Here is a 7784-nt window from a genome sequence, read left to right as displayed (position 1 = left end):
GATAATAATGAGACCATATACCAAAACTTATTGGATAAAGGCAGTTATCAGGGCATATATTATAACTTTAAATGCTTGTATGAATAAAATAGAGAAAAAGGAAATCAGCAAACTAATCATGCAACTAAAAATTTAGAGAAAGAACAAATTTAAAAATTCCCAAATAAATATAAAATTGGAAAATCTAAAAATTAAAAGGGAAATTAATAAAGTTGAAAGGAAGAAAACTATTGAACTAATAAATAAAACCAACATTTGGTTTTATGAGAAAAACAATAAAATTGACAAACCTCTTGTTTTAAAAAAGAAAAAAGAAAATCAAATTGCTAGTATCATAAATGAAAATGGTGAACTCACCATCAATGAGAAGGAAATTAAAGGAATAATTAGAAATTATTTTGTCCAAATGTATGCCAATAAATTTGATAATATAAGTGGAATAGATGAATATTTACAAAAAATATAAGTTGTACAGTTTAAATGAAGAAATTAAATACCTTAATAACCCAATCTCAGAAAAAGAAATTCAACAAGCCATTATTGAACTTCTTAAGAAAAAATCTCCAAGGTCAGATGGATTCACAAATGAATTCTATGAAACATCTAAGGAACAATTGGTTCCAATTGTTTATAAACTCTTTGGAAAAATAGGTGAATATGGAACTCTGTCTTACTCTTTCTATGACACTAATATGGTGCTGATACCTAAAACAGGAAGAGTAAAAACAGAGAAAGAAAATTGCAAACCTATCTCCCTGATGAATATAGATATAAAAATATTAAATAAAATCTTAACAAAACAGTTAAAGCAAGTTATTATTAGGATAATACTCTAAGACCAAGCAGGATTCATCCCAGGAATGCAGGGTTAGTTCAATATTTGTAAAATTTCATATAATTATCAATAACAAATCTATTAGAAATCATATGATTATATCAATAGGTGCTGAAAAAGCCTTTGATAAAATACATCACCCATTCCTACTGAAAACTCTAGAGGGCATAGGAATGAATGGATTGTTCCTTAGAACAATAAGTAGTATCCATCTGAAATTATCAACAAGCATTATATGCAATGAGGATGAGCTAGAGGCATTCCCATTAAGGCCAGGGCTGAAACAAGGATGCCTGTTATCATGACTACTTTGAATATTGTGGTATAAATGTTAGCTTAAGCAGTAAGAGAAGAAAAAGAAATTGAAAGAATTAGAATTGGGAAAAAAAGAGATAAAACTCTCACTCTTTGGAGATGACATGATGATATACCTGGAGAATAATAAAATATCATTGAAAAAATTATTAGAAACAATTAGCAATTTTAGCAAAGTCACAGGATATAAAATAGACCCTCAAAATCCTCAACATTTCTTTATATGACTAGCAAGATACAGCAGAAAGAGCTAAAAAGAGAAATCCCATTCAGAGTACCTTCAGAAAATATAAAAGACTTGGGAGTCTCCCTGCCAAGGCATACCCAGAAATTTTATGAAAACAAGTACAAAACACTCCTCACAAAAATAAAATAAGATTTAAATAACTGGGAAAATATAAAATGCTCATGGATAGGTAGAGCTAATATAATAAAAATGACAATTCTACCAAAAACTAAACCTACCTGTTTATTGCCCTACCAATCAAAATTCCAAAAAAATTACTTTAATGAGTTAGAAAAAGTTGTAAGTCACTTCATATGGAGAAATAAAAAGTCAAGAATCTCCAGGGATTTAATGAAAAAAGTGCAAAAGAAGGGGGATTAGCCCTACCAAATCTAAAATTATATTATAAAAACATCAGTCACCAAACTGTCTGGTTTTGGTTAAGAAATAGAGTGGTGGACCAGTGGAATAGACTGGGTGCAATAGCAGGAAACGATTATAGTAATCTGCTGTTTAATAAACCCAAAGAGTCCAACTACTAGAATAAAAACTCTCTCTTTGATAAAAACTGCTGGAAAAAAATGGAAGTTAGTATGGAAGAAACTTAGATTAGACCAACACCCTATTCCAAGATAAGATTCAAATGGATACAGGATTTAGACATAAAAAACAATACTATAAGCAAAATAGAAGATCAAGAACTAGTTTACCTGTCAGATCTATGGAAAGGGGAGCAGTATATCACTAAGGAAAAGATGGAGAACATCACTAAAAACATACTAGATGATTTCAATTATATTAAATTAAAAAGCTTTTGCACAGATAAAACCACTGCAACCAAGATCAAAAGAAGTTTAGTAAACTGGGAAACAATATTTACAACTAATGATTCTGACAAAGGAGTCATTTCTAAAATATACAGAGAACTGAGTCATATTTTAAAAAAAAAGTCATTCCCCAGTTTACAAATGGTCAGAGGATATGCAAAGACAATTTACAGATGAGGAGATCAGGGCAATCCATAGTCATATGAAAAATTGCTCTAAATAATTACTTATTAGAAAAATGCAAATTAAAGCTTCTCTGAGGTACTACCTCACAGTTCTCAGACTGACCAATATGACCAGAAAGGATAATAATCATTTTTGGAAGGGTTGTGGGAAATTTGGGACACTGTTACATTGGTGGAGCTGTGAACTCATCCTACCTTTCTGGAGAGAGATTTGGAACTATGCCCAAAGGGCAAAAAAAAATGTGCATACCCTTTGATCCAGCAATACCACTGAAGAGATGATGAAAAAGGATAAAAACATCACTTGTACAAAAATATTCATAGCAGCCCTGTTTGTGGTGGCAAAGAATTGGAAATCAAGTAAATGTCCATCAGTTGGGGAATGGCTTAGCAAACTGTGGTATATGTATGTCATGGAACACTATTGTTCTATTAGAAACCAGGAGGGACGGGATTTCAGGGAAGCCTGGAGGGATTTGCATGAACTGATGCTGAGTGAGATGAGTAGAACCAGAAAAATACTGCACACCCTAACAGCAACATGGGAGTGGTGATTAAGCTTGATGGACTAATGAAAATTAGTGCAATAATTAGGGACAATTTGTGGCTGTCTACAGTGGAGAATATCATCTGTATCCAGATAAAGAACCATGGAGTTTGAACAAAATTCAAGTACTATTCCCTTTAATTTAGAAAAAAAAACTATCTTATTGTCTGATCTTGTTATCTCTTTGAATTTATGTTTCTTCTTCCTTTAAGGGTATGATTTCTCTCTCATCATACTCAGTTTGGATCAATGTACAAGCTGGAAACAATGTAAAGACTGACAAACTGATTTCTGTGGGTGGGGGGAGGGAAGTAATATTGGGGGAAAACTGTAAAATTCAAAATAAGTAAACTCTTCAATTAAAAAATAACTGTCAACAATTAAAAATATAATTGGGACACTACCTCCCAAGACACACACAGAAACTATATGAACACAATTATAAAATATGTTTCACACAAATAGAGTTAGATCTAAAAATTTGGGGAAAATATCAATTTCTCATAGTTAGGTCAAGCTAAAATAATAAAAATTATCATTTTCTCTAACTTAATTTATCAATTCTACATAAATTAAAGTAGCTATTGCCATACCAATCAGCCTGCAAAAAATGTTGTAGAACTATTAAAACATAATAGCAAAATTCATTTGAAAGAACATAAGATCAAGAATATCAAGGACTTCATTAAAATAAAAATGCAGAGTAAGGTGGCATAGACATAACATAATAAAACCATATTATAAGGCAGTTATCTTCAAAATTATTTGGTACTGGTTAAGAAATAGAGTAATAGATCAGTTGAATAGTTCAGAAACACAAGACAATAGAAAATGACAGTAGCAATCTGAGAATTCAAAAACCCTAATGAATAAAAACTCACTATTTGACAAAATCTTCTTGGAAAACTGGAAAATAAATGTAAAAATATCTAGACATATCTAGATATAGACCAATATTTTACATCATATACATAGATAAGATCAAAACAGATATGATCTAGACCTAAAAATGGGTATGATCTAGATCTCCAAAACATAAATAAATTAGAACAGCAAGGAATAGTTTACCTGAGAAATCAAAGGAGAATGGAAGAATTTATGACTAAACAAGAGACAGAGAACTTTATGCAATGCAAAATGATCATTTTGATCATATTAAATTAAAGCAAGCAAGATTACAAGGAAAGCAGAAAGCTGCAAAGGAAATTTATATCCTCTGTTTCTGATAAAGATCTCATTTAAAATATATAGAGTAAATATATATAATATATAGAGGGTAAAATTTATAAAAAACAAATTGATAAATAGTTGAGGATAAGAACAGACAATTTTCAGATATCAAAGATATATATTGTCATATGAAAAAATATGCTATATCATTTTGAATAAAGACATACAAACTAAAACAATTCTGATGTTCCCACCACCAATAGGCTAAAATGACACATAAAAAAGGAAAATGATAAATGTTGAGGAAGATGTGGGAAAATTGAACTACTAATGCATTGTGTAGGAGTTATGAACTGATCTAACTGTTCTGGAGAACAATTTGAAACTATGTCCAAAGAGCAACCAAACTATGCATACCCTTTGACTGAGCAATACTACTACTAGGTCTGTATCCCAAAATGATTAAAAAATTGGGAGGGAGGACCTAAATGTACAAAAAATATTTATAGGAGTTTTTATGGTAGCAAAGAAGTGAAAATTCAGAGGATGATCATCAACTGGGCAACTTCTAAATGGAAAACTATTGAGCTGTAAGAAATTATTTAGCAGGCAGATTTCAGAAGAACCTGGAAAGAAATACATGAACTGATAATGTGTCAAGTGAGCAGATCCCAAAGATTATGAATGACATCTCTTCTCAGTAATATAAAAATTCAAGTTAATGCCCAAAGACTGATGTTAGAAACTGCTATCCACATCCAAAAAAAGAACTGTGGTATCTAATACAAATCGAAGCATAGTGTTTTAACTTTTTTGTTTATTTTTCTTTCTCATACTATTTCATTGTTCTGATTTTTCTTTCACAATATGACAAGTGTGGAATTATATTGAACATGATTATACATGTTTAACCTTTATCTGATTGCTCTCTGTCTTAGGTAGGAAGGGAGAAAATAATTAGAACTCAAAATCTTATAAAAATGAATGCTAAAAAATATCATTATACATAATTGGAAATAATGAAATGCTATGAAGCAAATTAAAGACCTTAAGTTTTCTTAGGACAAACATTTCCTTTTGCTGTTGTTTTTGTAAAATTTTTATCCTGTGTCTGCCACTTGGGTGCTTAATAAATGCATTTTTTAATTTAGAAAATATCTTGACAGCATACTAAAAAACAGATACATCACATTGCCAATAAAGTTTCTTATGGTAAAAATGTTTTCTTTTTCAATAGTAATGTATTGCTGCAAGAGTTGGATTAATAAGAAAACCTGAGATCCACAAAAACAATGATTTTTTTTAATTGTGATGCTAAAGAAGAGAGTCCCTTCAACAGCAAGGAGAACAAATCAATCAATATTTAAAGACATTAATTCAGGCTATTCACTGGAAGATCAAGCACTAAACTAGAAGCTTAAATACTTTGGCCACATAATGAGCCTGAATTCGATGGAAAAGAAATTGCTATTGGGAAAGACTTAATAAGTAGGGTTCAGCAGAAGATGAAATGGACAGATAGTATCAAAGAAACAACAAACATGAACTTAAACTGACTTTGGGAGATCAAAAGATAGAATGTCCTGGTGTAATAAGATTCATGGTGTCACAAAGAGTCAAACACAACTGATAATGAACAACAGCAATGCCTTGGATCCTAGTAATGTCACTAGAGTACTTCTTATAGTAAAACTCTTAAGATTTGTCAGGGAATTGATATATTATGTAGGTAAACATGGAAAATAGACAGAGATCTTTTTACTTCTATGGTAACAATACTAGCCATCTTTCAGTTTCAGGGAAAGATGAGAAACAAAGGTATTTTTTGTAATCCAGAGTGATGTTAGTTATTGGGCCATCTATTTAGGAGTTTCAGGAAGTACAAAGTTGGCATACCTAAGGCATAGAGGAGTTTAAGCCACTCAGAATGATATATGTGTGTGTGCATATTTATGTAATATGTATATACATATTACATAAACAAATATACATCATATATATTTCAAATACACAAATTCATATATACTAGAACTCAGGAGAGATTGTGGGTGAGTCGAATTTGTAGATGTGTATTTTTATATTAGTAGTTGATCTTCATATCACATTTGAAATTTGTTTCTTGAATTTTCACAATACAATTTATGAAGGAAATGTAGTTACAATCTCCATTTTATAGATAAAAAACCAGGGCACAGTAAAGTTGGGGGCCATGCCCATTTCTCACAAAATGAAAAAGTTTTAAGAGCTGGATTGTCTCAATTTTCTTCTAATACAAAATTCAGTACTTTAAAAAAATAGTTTTACCATCCGAACAGAAAATGAGTAATTATGAATAGGAATAGAAACTTGGAACTAGAACTCCTCCTTTATCTTCATTTTGATATTTGGGCATGTGATAGCAGATGTTTGTCTTGTTCAGGACTTGTGACTTGGTTGCTAATACTCCCTATGCAATGAACACCAATATAGATGTTAGAATGATGATAAGTAAGAACTGATTCTTTCTATGACAACGTTAATTGAATTCTGTGTACTTGATTCTGAGTTTCTGTTTTCAAAAGAAAGTTTCTGGGGAAGAGGGACATTATGAATGGCCATGAACATTTGGGGGATTTTCTTACTTATCTTGACTCATACTTCTTACATAAGAAATTTGGGGAAATATTTTTACATGTGCTACTCTTTAGTATCTTGAAACCAAATGATCATGTTCATGATATTAAAGTGAAAAAATAAATTTTTTTTAAGAAAAAAAGAAAAAACCTTTTGAATCAATAATAATTATTCAAAAAGATACATAGGAATCTCCAAAGTCTTTTAACTATTCCCAATATGAAGGCTCCTCTGGCAGAGGTTTCTCCAACAAATCCTGTTTTGTCTACATCTCTTTGTTAGGTGAAAGGAGATTCAGTGATTTTTTTTCTTTCTTGCTCTACCTTTCTGTCATTCGTTCTAAATATCCCCAACATAATATACTTACTTGGTCTACACATTTTCTCAGACAAGTAAAAGGAAAAAACCTCTAGGGTGATGGTTCATCAATCTTTCCAGACTATCTACCTGTTAAAATGTGAGGGCAAAATCTCCAGTATAATTAATACAAATTCTACCACATACTATATGTATATACATATATATATATGTATATGTATATAAGTTCACATAAAATGCATGTGCAAAAAGTGCATGAAATATAGTATATACTGTTCATATACAGTATACAGTTCAAATATAGTATACAGTGTTCATGCATAATAAATCTACATATAGTAAATTGTGCACACACTCTATCAAAAATTCAATATTCTTTCTAGAATTCACTATTCAGCTTCATGCAACTAGACAGGTGGATACTATATAGTGACATCCTTACTTATTGCCCCAAGACATCATACATTAGTCTGGGCAAGGTTCAAATTATTTTAACATGTCTATGGTGGCTTACTGTCTCTTCAAGATATTTTGTCTTTATTATTTTTACAGAAGAATATGATTCTAGGCACGATGTTGAGTAGTTGGAGTACTGGTCCTAAGGTTCTAAGGCCCTAAGGATTTGGGGGTTTCCCAGTGAAGATTCTCATAGTCACAAGTGAGGAGTTATTTGAAATATAAACATATATGTGTCTATAGATACATCTACATCTATATATCTTCTTGAAACCTCTGATAGAGGTGAACA

The sequence above is a fragment of the Macrotis lagotis genome, chromosome X, assembly GCF_037893015.1.
Source record: "Macrotis lagotis isolate mMagLag1 chromosome X, bilby.v1.9.chrom.fasta, whole genome shotgun sequence".
Taxonomy (NCBI): domain Eukaryota; kingdom Metazoa; phylum Chordata; class Mammalia; order Peramelemorphia; family Peramelidae; genus Macrotis; species Macrotis lagotis.
This window is presented reverse-complemented; position numbering follows the sequence as displayed.